The sequence below is a fragment of the Ailuropoda melanoleuca genome, chromosome 14 (assembly GCF_002007445.2).
Source record: "Ailuropoda melanoleuca isolate Jingjing chromosome 14, ASM200744v2, whole genome shotgun sequence".
NCBI lineage: Eukaryota > Metazoa > Chordata > Mammalia > Carnivora > Ursidae > Ailuropoda > Ailuropoda melanoleuca.
Genome location: NC_048231.1, coordinates 43066364 through 43083078, shown reverse-complemented (window position 1 = coordinate 43083078; position 16715 = coordinate 43066364). Strand labels below are relative to the sequence as shown.

The following is a 16715-nucleotide window of genomic DNA, read 5'->3' as shown; positions in this document are numbered from 1 at the left end:
CCTTTGCTCTCAACCCCTCAGGCACAGCCGGGGAGCAGGATCTAGAAGGCACCTCACTTGGCCTTGATCTTGAGCTGGGGTGACACGAGGTGAAGGGAGATGCTGTTTTGTGAAGGGTGGGCCTTGCTGGGGCTGAGACCCCTTCACCTACACCATCTTCAGTGGCCCAGGCCTCACTTTCCCCATCTGTACACTCGGTGCTCCCCACTCCCGAGGCACTGTGGCCCAGATCCCACAGGCAGGGATGGCCCGTAGGGGTGCCAGCATCTCCCTCCAGGGCAGAAAGTGAAGGCCCTGAGAGCATGGGGATGGCAGCATCTCACAGCCTCATTATCTTGCAAAATGCAGAGAGCAGCAAGTACATTCAGATGAATGAATGGCCTAATTAGAATTTCACAGAGAGTGAAAATATTTTGAAAAGAAAAAGTTTAACTAAAGACATATTCGAAATACCAAACTCATCAGCTGCAAAGTCAACCTGGCAAGATGTGCTATGGGGGTGGGGCATTTCCATCTCCCCACCTGACAGTGGGCAGCCTTCCTGTGGACAAGAAAAGCTTGGGGCTGGGGGTCCAGGTGAATGCAGGGCTGGGGTAAATGCTACCATGGGCTTATAGAGACTGCCCACGAGAGCCTGCAGAGGCCAGCACAGCACCATCTCACCTGGGGGCCCGGGGACCTGGACGACGTAGGCATCACACAGCAGCAGCCGTGAATCAGCCTGAACAAGGACGGCACAGCGGGAAGCTGGTGCGGCGCTCGTGCCGGAACCGCAGCCGGGCACCACTTGTGCCAGGCCCTTTGCAAGGCCTATGGAGTGAGCAGAGCCAGGGTCTGAACCCAAGTCCTTTGTGTAGAATGTTCTTCCTCTGCCTTGCCTGAGAAGCACGGGCTGTGGGGGTGGGAAAGGGCTTGGGGTTCCCCCAGGGACTTGCCCACCTGGAAGTGACCCAGGAGTCTGATCACAAAGGTCCCTGGATGCCTGGCTGAGAGTGGCGCAGGAGAGAGAACAACCATCCTGCACCAGGCTCTCCAGCCACACCAGCAGGTGCCCTGCTTCTGAGGGGCTTTACCATGCAGGGACCTCTTTTCAGTAAACAAGGGTGCTCAGAGCGGGGACAGGCTCTCTTGTGAGAGCCCTGAGACATGGGGAGGCCAGTGTAGGACATACCACAGACCCACACAGGGAGGGCTGATTTGGCTGCAAAGAGTGAAGTCCAAGGTGAATCCGACAGAAGTCCCAGGGAGAGGGACCCAACAGAGTTCTTCCAACAAGCACATGTAGGGTAAACGTGCAGAATAACCATGACTTCTGAGAACAAAGACTGACTAAGGGGAAGCTCCAACCTGATCTTTTTAATCAGGCAGCGGGCACTGGCTAGGGGCTGGACACTTGCCGCGGACACCATAAACTTGGGGACACATTACATGACGCTTCCAACTTCTGGTGACAGAAAATGTTAGTCAGGAAATGGTTCAGGGGCGCCTGGGTGGCTCAGTTGGCTAAGCGTCTACTTATGGCTCAGGTCATGATCCCAGGGTCCTAGGATCAAGCCCCTCCTTGGGTCCCTGCTCAGCGGGGAGTTTGCTCCCTCTCCCTCTGCCCCTCTGCCCCACTCATGCTCTCTTTCAAATGAATGAACAAATAAAATCTTTAAAAAAAAATGGTTCAGATAAAAGTGAAAAACAAAGTTAAATCCTCAACTTACATTTGTATCAAAACAAATTCTAGGCAGATGAAACCTTGAATGTAAAAAACTACACTAGAAATACCTCAGGAAAAAACAGGGGTGCCTTTACCTGACTAGGTGCTCAGGAAGGACAATGGAATAACTAAAAAAGAAAACGTTCATTGAATTTCACAAAATATGAAAAATTTCTGAACATGAAAACCATCATAAACAAAAATTGAAAGATTGAGAAAGAACTTGCCGCAGGCACACAAATGAGGGAAGAATTCATACTTTAAAATAAAGATTCCCATCAATGACTGAGAAACACATCAAAACCCAAAAAAACCCAGCATGTGTCCAGCGGTCACAGAAGCGCAGCCGTGCTCAGCGCAGCTATGCAAAGGCTGATGACGAGGTGCCATGGGGCAAGGCCAGGCTGGTGGGGGGAGGTTCCCAGGAGGTGGTATCAGTGCTGACATGGCTGCAGTGAAGGGCACCCACAGCCCCCAGGTATCAGCATCACTCCCTCACCGCCCTTCCAGCTCCCCCTTCTCAGGGAACCCCGCAATTCTCATCACCAGCTTGCAGTTCTACGGTTGGCCACTTTCTCTGTTTGTTGCTGCCTTCTTGGCCAGGCCAGGGGCTCCCCTAGGGCAGGTCTGTGTCTGATGGGGTCACAACACTCAGTGTCTGACATGGAGCTCAGCAACTGGGTACTGAATGGCCGAAGTTGAGTATGGGAGATACACAGGTGCTTGCCATCAGTCCTTATCTCAACTTAGTCGCCAGGTCTCCCCCTTCCCATCTCCCTCTTGATGTGGCCAGGACTACTCCCCAGGGTCCACAGAGCAGGGAGTTCCTAGCCAGAGCCCAGTTTGGGGAATGGTCCCAGCCCAGAGCAGAGATGGCATGAATGCCACAGCTATTAATTCTAGTGCCCGTGGCAGACATGAATAGTCAGTCACTGTGGCAGACAAGAATAATTAATCACCATGCTCGAGAAGGACAGGACAGAAACAAAAGAGAGGAAAAAGCAGAGAGAGACACAGAGAAGACCAGAGAAAAACTGGGAGAAGACCAGAAGGAGGAGGCAGAAAGCAATAAACAGGGACAGGAAACAAGAAAGCAATGCTGGACGGCCAGGCAAGAGTGGCGGGCAGGATAAGGGAGACCCTGTAACCACAGCTATCATTTGGTGTCTGGCTGGTTGGCCAACCTGAGGCTTGGTGGCCTACCAGGAGTTACCAGGGTGGGGGCCAGCACCCTGCCAACCTCGCCCCCAGATACCATGTCACCCGTACAACAAACAATGCCACATTCTGAGCCCTGGATGCAGCCTGAGCCTCTTCATTCCAATCCAAAGGCCCACCTGAGGCCCAACAGCCTTCCACTGAGCTTTGTGGCCTGACCTTGCCTGGCCCAGGTGGTACACCGCCAGGTGGCAGGAGATGCACGGCTACCACCAGCCAACTGGCAGCTTCCCACACCCACAGTCATGTGGAAAAGGGAAGAAGGAGCCAGGCCCTGTCCCTCCCTGTCCTACAGCCCTTGGCACAGAACACTGAGGTGTCTGGAAGCCTGGGGTCTCCTAGGTCTGTGGCCACTGTCTTCTCACCACACAGCACAGCACTGGTTACTCAGTGCCAATGAGAATCCACACGGCTGGGTTGGCCAAGCCTCCCAAGGAGACAGCACCCGGTAGGGCGGGAGCAGATGGCTGGGTTGGGGACTGGGCACCCATACTGGAGGAACAAGAATGGTCAGAGGCAGTCTCATTAGCCATTGCCACTCTGTAAACACAGCCACCACAGCAAACTCTGACAGGCCAGGGTGCTAGCAGCGCATACTTTCCCACCATTCAGAGGGCGCTAGGGGACACAGGGACCACACCGCTTCCCAGCCCTGCCATACTTCCCAGGCACCATGCCTTAATCTCACTGGAGGAGCGACTACCAGGTCAACCTACAAACACCGGTAACACCCAAGGCCATGGGCCAGCACATGACAGTCTGTCCCCAGCTGGTAGCTCTAGTCTTCCCTGGGCAGCAGGGACCACCTGAGCTAAGAGCCAAGCTGGGTACGCTAAGCTGATACCAGACACTGCGTAGCAAGCATCCAAGTCAAGATAGGTAAAGATCAGATCCAGCCAATGTCCTCTTGTCAGCCCCACTAAGGCTCATCCCCAGAGTGAGGCTGACCAGAAGTACACACCACCCCGGGCCACCCCTCTGTCAGCCACACCTGCCAGGCCCACCAGGACACTCTTCTGTCCTATGCGAAGAGGGGGACATCCCCAGGCCAAGCCCAGGTCACTTACCTGTCTTGAAGAGAGATCAGCATGTCCCAACACCCATCCTGCCAGCTCCAGCTCCTGCAGGGAAACCACAGGGTATCTTGTGAGATCAACTTGTTGGGCTAAATCCCTTCTAGATGAGGCCAGACCCCTAGCAGGGCAGCATCACCCCTGACCCTGAGGTCATCTTGCGGCGCTCCTGACGCGTACCTGCACATTCATGCACGTTCTCTTACCCCCACTAGACTGGAACCGTGGTGTCTGCAGTTTATGTCAGATACCACCGTCCCTTGTAAATGTTTCTACTGCTGTTGACTAGCCTTCAAAACTGTTATTGTTCAGCTGTAGACTGATCATAATGTCTTCCCCATTCCAGAAGGTTGGGTGTGCTTCATTGTGATAAACACTACAGCAAGAACTTTTACACCAGGGTCCCACTGGCCCACCAACACCCACCTAGCTCCATTCGCCTTTCTGGGACTCCACTCCTGCTCTGCCATCCGCCTCTCCTGATGCTCCTTGGGGCCAGCCCGGAACCCGCGTCCCTGTTAGGCAGGCAGCTCAGCTCCCAGACCCTGGGAGCAAGGGGCCAGAGTTATGGCTAGGTGTGCCCCACATGCAGCAGCTGGAACGCCCGTGGGCTTCCTGTCTCAGCCCGTGACCAAGGGGACACATTCCCTGTCACTGTATCTAGCTGGTGGAACATGCCAGAGAGTGTTTGTGTTCATAAAAATGAAAAACAGGGTGGTGGGCACCTGGCTGGCTCAGTTGGTAGAACGTGCAACTCTTTTTTTTTTTTTTTTAAGATTTATTTATATATTTGACAGAGAGAGAGAGAAAGAAAGAGAGAACAAGCAGGGGCAGCGGGGAGGGACAAGCAGACCCCCTGCTGAGCAGGGAGCCTGATCTGGGGCTCAATCCCAGGGGTCATGGCCCGAGCCAAAGGCAGATGCTTAACTGAGCCACCCAGGTGCCCCAAAAAGCATGCAACTCTTCCAGCCCTGCGTTGGGTGTAGAGATTACTTAAAAATAAAATCTTTAGTGGTGCCTAGGTGGCTCAGATGGTTAAGCGTCTGCCTTTGGCTCAGGTCATGATCCCAGGGTCCGGGATTGAGCCCTGTATGGGGCTCCCTGCTCAGCACGGAGCCTGCTTCTCCCTCTCCCTCTGCTGCTCCCACTGTTTGTGCTCGCTCCCTCTCTCTGTCAAATAAATAAATAAAATCTTTAAAAAAATAAATAAAATCTTTAAAACCAGAAACCAAAGCCAGGGTGGCCCAAAGAGGAAGGGAGGTCTGGGTCACAAATGGAAAGCCATCTCTGGGGGGGTCAGGGGTGATAGAAGCTCTCTCCCCTGGGCTCTACAGTGTTTTCCAGATTGTTCCTCTATCTAATCTTCCTTTGTGAATATGGCCTTTGTGGGGGCCCTGAGGGTAGGTGTCTCTGCCTCCCAGCAGCCTCTTCATCACAAGGAGGGGCTCTGGGTCATGGTGGGATCACGGGAAGATCGGGACTCATGGGGTCAGAGGCAGGAGGCAAGGAGAACTTTTGCACCAGGAAAGAATAGTGGCCTGAGCCAGGCAGGTGTGCGTGCATGCATATGTATGTATTCGTGCACACTCACTCTCGTGTGTGCCTGGGAGGGAAGTCTGGGAGGCAGCCTGCCCACCCACCGTACCCGCCTTGCCCACAGCGGAGGAGCTACTGTTCCTACCCTGACGTCAGGCTCAGGAAGCAGCTTTACTTGCAGTGTGATGCTTCTGGGACACTTCTGTTTTTGGCGTAAGTGTTCACATACGGTTTGTCCCACAAAGAACGGCATGCCTTTCTTATCAGTCCGGATAGCTGCCAACCTCCCCCTCAGTGCCGGGCTTGTGCAGAGCCTCACAAGGCGCTGGCTGTGTGCCCTCCTGTCACTTCCGCTAGGTGCCTTGGATGGGCCCAACAGCCCATTTTACAGGTGGGTAAGCTGGGGCCAGGATTTGAACTTGGGTCTTCCTGTTCCCAGTGCCCCCACCTCAGCTGGGGACATTCGGCCACAAGAACATGCTCCCTCCTTGTGGCGCTCTAGCCAGGGTAAGAGCTCCATAAACACAAAGGAAAGCCAGTAGTAGACACCACTGGGGGGGAGGGTATCTGCAGGGCTGCTGGGGGCTTCCTGCAGGAGGAGGGCAGGGCAAGTGGGAAGCTCTGGGGGATGCAGGGTGGTGGAAGCTTTGGGAGGCATGGGCACCCGTGTCACAGGACACTGTATAGGTGGGGGCAGGGCTCAGCCTGACAGAGCCCTGAGGGAGTAGACAGATGTGGATATGAAGAAAGAACGAGTAACTGGATTTGTGATGAGAGTACAGGGGGTACCTGTCTCCGGAATCCCTTCTTAGCACCCCCTCAGGGCTGATCTGTAGGCCTTGGGGTCACTTACTTGGCCAAGGACTCCCGAACCAGGAGCCTTGGAGCTAAGGGAGCCACCAAACCTGCCTCTTATCGGGCTCCCCAGATGAGGAGAGTCCTGAGAAGTGGAGCCACCTGGCTATACAAGCCCAAGCCATGGGCCTCCCCACACTGGAGTGCCCCAAAAATCTGTCCAGTCTGCCCCCACTCTTGGGAAGGCCTACTGCATCTCAGATTGGGGCAGGAGCCTAGGCCGCAAAGGTTGCCAAGAAGCCAGTCCTGCAAAGCCATGGACCAGTCACGTGTTCATAGCATGAGGCAGCTCAATGAACACAAACCAAGCCCAGAGGAGGGATGGGGGCCCAGCTGAGTGGGCTGGGCAGGCAACCTGGGTTACGGCAGGTGATGAGGAACCCGGGTGGTGGCAATGGGGGGTCAGGCAGGTCTGTCTAGGAGCCTGTTCTGCACTCAAGCCTCACATTCTCCTCCACCATGACAAATCCTGACGTGCTCTTCCATGCCGCTGGCCACTTTGGGTGCAACATGAAAAGGCACCCACTTCTGTGGCAACTTCTTAGACAGATAAAGTGGAAGAGGCACAGCCTCAGCCTGACAGGCTGGCTCAGAGTCCACATTGGGACCCTTAGATGGTGGGAGGGTCAGCCTATGGAAGCCAAGCAGTCACCTGGGGCACAGGCCTGAAGGAAGCCTCACTCAGAGCCTGTTTTTCACTGTCTTTGCCCAAGCCTGTGCTCAATCACCCTGCCATTCAGTCCCTGGGTCTCCTCTCGCCTGAACTAAAGGTGGTGAGGGTCTCTGGGGGCTACTGAGGGGCCTTGCCCCAGGGATCCTTGCTCCTCTCCAGCTTTGCGCCCTGGACTGGCAGTCCGGAGAAAGCAGAGCTCTGGCCTCCCCGCCAGGTTCCTCAGGAAGGGTCCCAGCCTTGAAGGAGGCTGGGTGGGGCCAGTCTGGCCTGCCATGGCGGTCCTGGGTGCCCTCTGGTGGCCGTATCAGCTAGTCGCTGCTTTCCTAGAGGCTGTTGGCGCCTCATGATCCACTGGGGCAGTGGGAAGAGCCTGCGCCCCACACAAGGCGGGGGAAGGGATGAGGAACAGATGTGGATGAAATGGGTGTCCACCGCTCTGGGCTCATCTTCCTGACCTGTGAAATAAAACGAACTGTGCAGCTGTCCCAGTCAGGAAAACCCAATAAGGGATTCCTGACCCTTGACCCTCTGTTACTCCCAAATTCTGGGTCTCCCTACCAAGCAGCTCAAGACTTCATCACTATCTTGATGGAAGCTGGTGGCAAAAAAACAGATGCCTTCCCCCGACTTGAGCCGCCAATGGGAAGTCCCCAGAACCCCCGATGGCCCCCCAGGCAGTCCACAGGGCTTGCTCCTTCCCTCCCTCTGCTGAGGCCAGACCAGGTCACAGGGCAGATGCTAGGGACTGGCTAGGGCTCTAGCATGCCTAGTGTCTTTGCTCCCCAGCTGTATATAGCTCCTGGCTCCCCTTGAAGGTGCAGGATCCCACTGTTCATGCCCCTCAGACCTGACTCTTGGAGTGGAGTGGGTGTGGTAAATCTACCCTGAATCTTTACGAAGTACAAACAGGGATCCAAGTACAGTCCTGCCTTCGCAGAACCTCAGAGATTCAGAGACCCCGGGACTGGGAAGAGACCTGAGGGGCCACCTCTAGAAGGAGCACCATGCAACCCCAATGTGGCATGGGGAAGCTCACTTAGCAGGACCAAGAGATGGCCCAGTTTACCTGGGAGGGTTGTGGTCTGCAGGTACTTGTGTCTATGTAGAAAAGACTGTGAAGAAGAGCAGGGCAGGGGCTGACTTGGCTGTGATCCCCCTTCCTAGGCCAGGACTAGAATCCTGAGCATAGTGAATGCTCTGTGCCCAGCCCTGTGCTGGGTGGCAGTGGACCATAGACTTAAGGGAGCAGGCAACAAACATGGTACTGTGGATGGGACAGGGCAAGGCTGGGGGAAAGGACGTGCTCTGGATTCACAGCCCCACATGCTGTGGCCAGACTGAAGGCCTGGACCACCTACTCAGGAACTACTGGCCATGGGCCCAGTATGCTGTGTAGAGGGCTCTGACTGTCTCCTGTGTCCAGCACCATCCCAGATCCAGAGATACACTGAACACAAGACAGGCAGGTCCTGCTTTGGACCAGCAGAACTCTGGTGGTGGCCTGCATCTCAAGTGGAGGCAGAGAGAGAGGATGGAGGCTCTCAGTCCACCCTTGGTGCATGTTCTCATGGGGAGAGGTTGCCCTTACAGGCACTAACCGCTCATCTCCCAACCCCCTGGGTTTATAAATCCTGACTTGGTGTGTGCCCTGCACAGTGATGTAGGTGACAACCGGAACGGATGTGAGAGAGGGGTAACCACCTGAGGTTACACTGAGAGTTTAGCCCAAAGCATGAAACCCTGTTGGGGTGATTCTTCTCTTGTTTCTAAACATCCCTGGGTCTACAGGGAAAACAGCCAGAGTCCCTGAGCTCCGTTTGCTGTGATACATTACACACAGGTTAGAAACCGTGACACGTTTTAAGTACCCAACATTTAATTAAAGATTAAAATGGGAAGGCTCGAGATCTCAGGCTGCCTGCCCTGGAGCCACACCTCAGCAAACCCGGGCTGACTACCACCACGAATGGGGAGGACCCACCTCTGCCAGGGGCCCGGTGTCCCACAGAGGGGACTCAGGGGTGGCGGAACAGGGGGCTCCCGCGTCACGGCGGCCCCGTTCGGGGCACCAGGCAGGGACTCCAGGCGGCATCCCTTCCCTGGTCCTCTAGGCGGCGGAAGCAGCGGGAGCAGGGACATCCCCTTGGCCCCGCCATGCCCCCAGCGGGTTCCAGTGGCGCGCCGCCCCAGGAAAGTTCCCCGGCCCCGCCGCCCCTCGGGCGCCTGGAAAGTTTCCGTGGCTGCGGACCCCAGCTGCAAGGCGCCCGCGTCGCGCAGAGCTGTCAAGGCTGCGGGTTCCGGCCGCGTCTCAGCGGGGGCGCGCGGTGCGGAGCGCCCTGGTCCTGTCAGCCAGGGCCCCGAGGCCGCGCACAAAGGGACCCGCCCCCGTGGTCCAGGGTCTCGCGCACCGCAGCGCCGGAGAGGAGCAGGTGGGGCGGAGCCCGGCTCCTTACCGGGCCGCGATACCCGGCCAGACTTCCATTGCCCGCTCAGGAGCCCACCTAGACCCCGGCCCCTGCTGGCCCGCAACCTGGATCCCGTCCCGGACTTCTGGCCTCGTCCCAATCCCGGCCCCGACCTCTGGACCCCGCGCCCCCTCCCCCGGCCCGAGCCTACCTGGAGCGCGGCGTGGGCGGCCCCGCAGCGTGGCCCCCGCCCCCAGACGGCCGTCCCCGGGTCTCTCGGCGCACGGGGCGCGGCGTCCCCTGGGCGCGGCGGCGTTATTGGTCCGCCGGGCCTCAACTTGGGCCGGTGCGGGGGCGGACCCCTCCCGGGCCCTTCGTGCAGCCCCCGGGCCAGCCCTCCCCGCCCCTCGCGCGGCCCGTGCGCAAAGCGGGTCTGGCCGGCTACGCGACCCTCCGCCCCGCCCCATCCGAACGCGAATTTTCCCATTGGCCGGGAGACCCAGCGCGGCCCGGCAACCGGCGCCGATTGGACGGGTCCTGGGAGACGCCGGCTTGCCATTGGGCTCCTGGGGTGTCCGTCCCAGCCGACGACCGGCCCCTTCGTGGAGTGGCCGAGGCCCCGGCACCTGCCGGGACCGCTGCGGCGGCGGCCGGGGCCTCGGGGCCCCCCCCTCTCGGTCGCGTTCGAGGACGTCCCCGGACCGTCCAGCCCCGAGCGGGGATTGCTAGGCCCCGCGCCCCTTCCCCGGACTCCAGCCTCGCTGCCTCCATCACTGCCCCTAGCTCGCTGAGATCCTTCTCCGGCGCCAGCTGTTCGCCGGGCGCTGCCCTGCCGCGCCCTCCTGTCAATATGTAATTGTATTCTTCACACAGTCCGCGAGGGAGAGTTCTGCCTTCCCATTTTACAGACGGGAAATTGAAACTCAGAAATGTTCTCACTTGCTCTAGGTCACCGGGACTCAAATCAAGTCCGTCACACTACCGGGCCTGGGGGTTCTTCCACACTCGTGGCCCCGGGGTCTTCACAGAGAGGCAGGGGTCCGACCTTGGCTCAGCGAGGCTGGATGGGGAGCCGTGTTTCTGAGGGCAGGCAGGGCCTTTCGGTGAAATGGAGGTTTTCCTCCGCCACCAGGCCTGAATCCAAGGACAGTTTGGCTCAGCCCACCCTGCAGGACTGCCACAGGACTGCCCTCCCTCATCTCTATCGAATCACCACTGCTCAGGGCCTGAGAGGAGGTAGGGGGAGGAGTTTGTGTGTTTATCACCACCCCCTCTTGTTGGTGTCCCATTTCCTCCACCCTACCTGGGATCTTGGAGGAACCCTGTGGGGTGCAACCACCTGAGTACAGATTCTCACAGGTTGCATTTTTCTGCCAGGTGGAGAGCAGCCACCTGGTCCCTGCAGTGACACAAGGCACACATATATGGCCACAAATGGGACCGTAATCCTTGGCCAGCTCCACTTAACTTTGTGGTGGTGGGGGGCACCAGTGGGGTTGCTGCCTGTTGGGGCTTATTTCAGGGGGTTCAGGAGATGATGGCCCCTTGGCCAGTGACTCTGGCTCACGCTTAGTTCTAAGCCTTTCCTGCCCTGGTTGCACCTGGAGATGACCAGATTCTCAGCCCACCACATTCCCCATGTCTACCCAGGGAGTCACAGGACCATGACAGTGCTAATGGGGAGACCAGACATTCATGTCTTATCCACCCACATCAGGAGTCCAGAGTGTTCACACCACAGTTGCTTGCTCAGAACAAAGAAAGTGAAGTGCTGTAGGGCCAGAACTCACCACTGGTACCACCATTGGGTCCCCCCTGTGGTACTGATGCAGTTTTGGAATATAGGTGAGATTCAGTGGGGTGGAATCTGGAGCTGATGACCAAGAAAGAATTCTTGAGGCATCTTTGGTGCAAAATGGTGGTTTATTAGAGCACGGGGGCAGGACCCATGGGCAGAAAGAGCTACTGCCCTGGGAGAGTGAGGGGTGGCTGATTGTATACTATAGGGTTGGGGGGGGGGGTAAGGAAACAGGGAAGTTTCAAAAGGATTTTCATATGTTAAAGAAGACTCACAGGATACCCTAAGGTTGTTTTTCCCTCTAGCTAGGCATTAACAGGAAGATAGTCGGGAACTTCCTGGAGGAACATCACATATCCCACCCAGGAGTGTGTGTGTGGGGGGGGGGACGTTGCAGGGTGTAGGCTTATGCTTTGTTTTCAGCCGACCTTCTTCTCCTTCATCAGCACCTGGCACACATAGTAAATCCACTCTAGCCTTTTAGAGCCAAGCAGCCACCACCAGTCAATTGGAGTTGGCACTTGAGATGAGAGCCATTTGACACTCTGGCATAGTGATGTTGCTTGTAGCTCCGGGCAGATGGAATGCAATGTCCTTCTCTGGAGCACAGGGGCCCCTATGAGCTAGGTAGCTCTTGTCCTATAGAGCTACACCATTGGTGACATTCTGAGCCAGCTGCCATGTGGGCTGGGGGGGTGGTTCTCTTCCCTCCATTAGGAGCGGATCTCATTAGTCCAACTGTCCCTACAGATTTCTCTAGGGGCATTGGGCCCTGGTCCTCCCGGACCCCTATTCTCATAGTGAGCTTGTGGTCCAGCATCATCCCTTCCCCACACACTTGCTGATGGTGGCAGGAGGGGCTGGACAGACCTCCCGTAAGAAAGCAAAGGGGAGAATTGTGCTCCCAAATTGGCCTAGGTGAGGACTGCCTCCTGGCCTCCCACTCCAAGCAGGATTCTGTCCCCCAAGCTGGATCATGAGCCACCTACAGAGGAGTAGGATAGACAGTGTCAGTTCCAGGAGCACTCAAGGCCACTCTCTTGGGCAGTGGGCCCACCATGACCCAGGCTGCAGGCCGGGGTCAGTAACAGTAAAAAAACAGGGTAGAGAGCCCCTATCGCATGACCACTGGCACGGGGACCAGTAACCTAGCCTCCTCCCTCTCTCCCACCCTTTCTACCCAGCTGCTGGACAGCTCTGTGAGGACATCCCTGGGACATGTGAGCAAAGCTATAGGGACAAAAAGGTTTCAGCTGGAGGTCAGGAAGAACTTCTCAATAGTGACAAATGTTCAGAGACTGAAAGGGTGACCAAATAAGGCAGTGAGCTCCCCAACTAAGGATGTGTGAACTCTTTGCAGCCCTGAGACCCCAGAGTTCAGCTTCCCACCCCAACTCATCTTATCTGGTCTTATCTGCTCCATAGCACTGAATGTTGTCAACTGGAGTCAGCAGAGACAAAGACTATCAGAGTACCTGACATGGCTCCATCCAGATGGGGAGAGTGTAGCTAGAAGTGGGGCTGGCCCAGGGCCATATGCTTTTGTGGCAGACAAGGATTTGAACCTCTGTCCAACCCACGCATGACTGCATACCTCTTTCCTAGCAACAGGAAAGCACCATTCTGTGCCCCCCTCTCCTGATGGGGTGTGGCCCAAAGGTTTGGGGCAGACCACTCAGCAACTGCTGCCTTGTACCCCAGGGCATGGTCACACATGCCTAAGCCCCAAGTCTTCTTACCTAGCTCTATCACCTCTTGGGTGGGCTGAAAAGTCTGGCTGCCCAGAGGGAAATCACTGGCACCAGCCTAAAGGATTCTGCTGCTGTATAGTGGGAGGAAGGAGCATGCATCAAACTGAGTCTGCCGCCTGCTGGCCATGAGTCCTTGGATATCTGGAGTCCTCAGTTTCCATGTCTGTAAAGGTCTCCTGTTGGGTTCCAGGAGGAACACAGAAAACATGGCAAGAGAGTGGGATGGAATAGGCATTTGGGTGTGTTAGGAAGGTTTGGAATCACTCTTGGCTTTGTTGGTCACCAGTCAGGCCCTTTCCCTCTTATCATTTTCCACAGGGCATGAATGCTCTGAGTCAGGATCGGGACAGTAGGTCTTCACACAGGACTATGGATCTAATCCAGCCACTGCCACTGCCACTGCCATCTTTTTTTAAAGTGTTGTAACTGCTCTGAGCTTCAGTGTTTGCATCTGTAAAATGGGGGACCCTGGGTTTGGGGTGCCTTAGCACATTGTTATTATCCTTAATGTAGCTGTCATCCTTGTCATAGTTTGCTGAGTGCCCACTTTGGAGTAGCCCTTGGGCCCTGGGCCTCTGACTCTCCACTTTCCCCACACTCAGGCCCCAGACACAGCCTAGAGGTCACTGAAGGCAGGGAGCCCAGCAACTGCCTCTGTCCTGTTGAAAGGGCCCCAGTCAGTGCCCCTTCCCGCCCTCTTGCTCACTTGCTCACCCTTTACAGCCCAGGATGGGCCAACTCTTCAGCCTAGGGCCTGGACCTGCAGAACGGCCTCCAAGTGGGCTCAAAGGCCACAGTGGCTGGGTGGGTCTGGAGTGCCCGGTTCCAGGGTCTGTCCTGAGTGTGGCAGGCTTGCGGGAGGGTAGGGGTGGTGGTGCAAAGGCCAGGGTGGCAGAGGCTGAACCGAACTGGGAGCCACAAAGAAAAGGGAGGGATGGTCAGGTCTAAAGCCAGTAGTGGGTGTGGAACAGGACCCCGCCTGAGGGGCGGGTCCGGAAATGGGCATCCCCCTATCTCTCCCAGAGAAGGCCGCTCGGTGGTTTGGTGACCTATGGCCCCCGGAGTTCACACAGCGGCCCTAATGGGTCCACGAAGGCATGCCCTTGGGGCGGCCGCAAGCGGCAGTGACCTCCGACGGGCGTCCTCCGGGGTGGGGAGCCGGGAAGCCTGGGAGAGCCGTAGGGGTCACGAGAACCCCAGACGCCCGCGCAGCCCCGAGGCTTGGCGCAGCCCTGGGGGCGGGGCGCCGGGAGGGCTGTAGCCCCCGAGCGACAGAGCGCTCAGCCAACGGTGCTCAGGGTCGCGGCGTGTCGCCCCGCCCCCGGCGGTGCAGCCCAATGGCGAGCGCTCAGAGGGCTCGGAGGCGGGGTCTGGGCGGTAGCGGTGGCGCGCGGGTGCGGCACCCGGAAGTCGGCGGCGGCGGAGGCGGTGAGTGTGCGGCTGGCGGCTCGGGCCGGCGGACTCCTCGCCCCGAAGGGCCGGCCCGGGATCGCGGGCGCGGGGCTCTGGGGGGCGCGGGTAGGGAGGGGAGGGGCAGGGCCGCACCTCCCCGCCCTGCCTGTTTCCCTTTCCCGAGGCGTGGAATGGAAATCCTACGGCTGGGTCCGGAGAGACCAAGCTGACCTCGACGAAGCGCCCCATGCGTTACTGGAAGGCATTTCCAGTGATCCCCGCCAGAATGGAAAGCAGGGTCCATTGGCAGGCTGGGCCGGTCTCGCCGCGGGGAAGCAGAGACTGGCGGGGCTGGGAGCTGCGTGGTCGCTGCAGGGTGGGTGGGCTAGGGCCTCAGACAGTTCTGAAGCCCTGAGTCACGGTGCCACCTCCCTGTGGCCTGTTGCGGGGCAGCCGGGTGACAGCTGATGTTTGTCTCAGTAGGCAGCAAGTGCTGGGTCATGTCTGCGCTTGGACACGCCTTTTCTGGGGTGGCTTAGTTAGTCAGACCATCCCCCCAGGGCATCGGGTGGGGGCTGGGCAGGGCTGCACCCAGGCAGGGGCTGGCTCTGGTGCTGTCCTTTAAGACCCCCTTCCCCAACCCCAGGGCGTCAGTTGCTTCATGGCCTCGCTCTGGGCCACAGCTTTAGAGTGAGCCTTCTGCCCTTGGACCAGTCCCTGAGCCTCAGCCCTTTTCCTCGAGCAGGGATATCACATGCTGGGCTCAGGCCTGGCGTCCTGCACCTGACCTGCTGACTGCGGTTTTGCTGCTGCTGTTTGGGCTCAGAACTTTCTTCCATGAGGCAGATGTGACGTGATGGCAGCTATAAGGGGTGTCTACAGCTGGTAGCACTTTGGAAATGCTTTCTCAAACTTGCTTGTTAATCCTCTGGGCAACCTTTTTGGGCAAATGTTCATTAGTTGGCTGCTGTCCACGGTAAACACAACTCAGACTGAGGGGCAAGTGGTGTTCCCAAGGTCACTCAGAGCCAGGGCCAGGTCCCAGTGCCTCCGTTCCACCCGGGCCACTGTCTTAGGATCCTGCCTGCTTTGGGTGACCTGTCTGGTGAGGTGGAGGCACAGCAGAGCCTCTGTCCCCTCCTCTCCAGGATCCTAGTGCCCCCGTGTGGTGGCTGGGCTGCCCTGGCGCCCCCCCCCCACCTTATCTGGCCTTTGACCCTTAGCCCCAGTCCTGTGCCTTCATGTTACTGGCATGTCCACAGACTGCAGGCCACTCAGACGGGGCTACTGCCATGGCCTGCTCTGATGTGTGGTGACAGCAGCCTTCCCTGAATGAAGGGAACAGGCTGTCAGTTCTACCCCAGCTGCCCAGCCCCTGAACTGTTGTTATTGCCTCATGCTTTGTGATCTCATTTTGTGGGCTTTTTGATCATTTCACTGTGGATGTAACTGTGTGTGGTGTCTTGGGGTCTCATTCCCGTGCCTGGCTTCTGCATCAGAGGGTGAGCTCTCTGTAGGCGCCCCTGGTGCCTGCCCACAGACGAAGCGTGCCTGTTACTGCTGAGGACTTATGTGGAGAAACGAAGGGCCTCCAGAGCATGTTTGGAAATAAAGGGCCCATGGCATGGAGGCTGGGGGGGCTTTTAGAAGTGGTGCCACACTGGTCATTGACGCTCCAGGTATGCAGGAACTGGGCCCATCCTTTGGCAACATGTCAATGTGTGAGGGCACCACCATGGAATCTGGCATTGTTGGTCCAGACCATGGGGTTGGGTGATGGGCTTCGTGAAAACAGGGCCGCCCCAGGTCACCAAGCTGTCTTTCCAGGTTATCGTTGCAGCTTTTTTTTTTTTTTCTTGTTTAACTTTCTTCTTTAGATTTGCAAAAATGATACATGTGCATTTAGAAGTAAAAAAGGCTGTCCACCATCTCTTGGTGGTTACGGACACTCAGGGTAATCCTGGTGGGAATACTCCGTTGTCCTTTATTAAGTATGGGGGCAGCAGGGGTCACCGTGAGGCCGGGCTGGCCCCTGGCTTGTGGGGAAGCCAGGAAGGGCTAATGTAGAGGGGCTGCCCTGTGTCCAGGGCTTTCTCTAATGCTCATTTTTCCCTTCATTTGTGTTGCTCCTTTGAACTGCAGGAACAGTGACACTTGGTGTGGAGTTGAATTAGTGCTCCCAAAATATCGTGGAGATGTCAGAAGAGAGTATCCCTGTAGAGAATTTGTCATGGTGAGATGCCACTTAGTCAAAATGACAAAACATAGATTGTAGAATCCTCCGTTGCTGAGCTGGGAGGAGGGTGGGG

General features: G+C 57.2%; 2 protein-coding genes across 15 annotated transcripts in view; one reads left to right on the top strand and one right to left on the bottom strand.

Moving 5' to 3' along the window:
- ARVCF (ARVCF delta catenin family member) overlaps positions 1-9901 on the bottom strand; it is a 50433-nt gene extending 40532 nt beyond the window's left edge. For 2 of the 4 annotated variants that reach the window (XR_004620469.1, XM_034643154.1), the window contains exons 1-2: positions 9677-9901; positions 3991-4044 (exon numbers count right to left, since the gene is read on the bottom strand). The gene's annotated coding sequence lies outside the window, so the exon portion shown is untranslated. Of the gene's footprint in view, positions 1-3990; positions 4045-4422; positions 4445-9676 lie in introns of those variants that run through there. The other 2 variants (XR_004620470.1, XR_004620471.1) reach the window with 2 other exon arrangements.
- Positions 9902-14372: 4471 nt separating this feature from the next.
- Positions 14373-16715, top strand: part of TANGO2 (transport and golgi organization 2 homolog) — a 33383-nt gene continuing 31040 nt past the window's right edge. For 4 of the 11 annotated variants that reach the window (XR_004620139.1, XM_034642261.1, XM_034642262.1 and 1 more), the window contains exon 1: positions 14399-14442. The gene's annotated coding sequence lies outside the window, so the exon portion shown is untranslated. Of the gene's footprint in view, positions 14443-14803; positions 16640-16715 lie in introns of those variants that run through there. The other 7 variants (XR_004620140.1, XM_034642263.1, XM_034642264.1 and 4 more) reach the window with 7 other exon arrangements.